Raw genomic sequence first — 1,342 nt, 5'->3', positions numbered from 1 at the left:
GCTGCGCGCGCACACGAGTCTTCTGTCTGTCTGCACGGGCGCGCCGCTGGGACAGACGGAGTGATCGGGAGCGCGCGCACATTCCAGGACTGTAACCCACCGCTTTCCTCGCTCCACCCTCCACTCTATTTCTCCACAGACACGAGGAGGAGTGGAGGGAAAGGCGTGGGAAGCTCACCCTAAAAGTCAGAGAGCTCACCTAAACCTTCGGGCGGATAAAATGGAAACCTTTAACAGTACTCGTTGCAGAACATGTAGAGCATGTCAACAATACTATTATTTTTCTTTAGATAGGCCCCAATGAAAAAGGCATTTCCTTACAACCTTTCCAGTAGAATGGGATCTCTGACTTTTTGCTGTTATAATATGTCACACATTAAGTTCAGTTTGGCCAACATACCACAGCAGGAGCACTCCTCAAGCTGTAACAAAGTTATGATACCGTTAGGTGTATCTGGGCTTCGGATTAAAGATTAATATAAAAGCAATAAAATAAGTTGGTAGTGTGGACCAAACAGATCTGAGATTAAACAGGCGAAGGCTGTGTAATAAAAAATGTCAATGATCATAGTGTCACGTACGGTATTGCACAAAGGTTTTGAGCCACCATTCATTTTTCTATATTTCACTTCCAAGGAGTCAGGCTTTCTTGTAATTTTTAAGAAGAATATTTCTCCAGGCTTTATATAGACATAGTTGCTTTTTCACTCATTTCCAGCCCAGCCTTTGTATCTGACCATTTTCAGAGGAATGTTTGTGCTTACACTAAACACTGACCTATGAATCATTCAAGCATAAAAAGCGCACTTAACGCAAGAGATGGAGTGTTGTGTCTACGCAAAACTGTCACACACAAAAACACATAATATTGTGCCCCGATATTTTCCTATTTCTGTTCCTATTTCTTTAACTGAATGTCAAATGTCAAACATAAGAAACTGACAGGCATACAATAATATTTCTGAGTCAACAAGCTGATTCCCAAAAAACTTGTGTACTGTGTCCTTAAGAAATCTAAGGAAACTGGACAGAAGAAATGGCAGGCATAAGAAAACAGCTGAACTATATCTGAAAGTCATGTCCTTAAGAATTGAGAAAAAAAAATCCAACAAAGACCTGACACAGAATGTCAGGTCAGTCATGAATTGGCCCTGGAGCTCAACATTGCAGAAGTAGTGTGGGATCATCTTGAAAGAGAATAGCACAAAAGGCAACGATCATCCAGCTTTGACAGCTTTGAATGTCTTTCAAAAAGCCTGGCCTGTTCCTGAGGACTGCTTATGAAAAGACAAGAAGTCTTATCTAAAAGAGCTCGGGCTGTGTTGATGAATAAGGGTGGTCG

The sequence above is a fragment of the Mchenga conophoros genome, linkage group LG16, assembly GCF_057382185.1.
Source record: "Mchenga conophoros isolate Kocher_MC1m ecotype Shallow Benthic linkage group LG16, M_conophoros_male_GT1.1, whole genome shotgun sequence".
Lineage (NCBI taxonomy): Eukaryota > Metazoa > Chordata > Actinopteri > Cichliformes > Cichlidae > Mchenga > Mchenga conophoros.
This window is presented reverse-complemented; position numbering follows the sequence as displayed.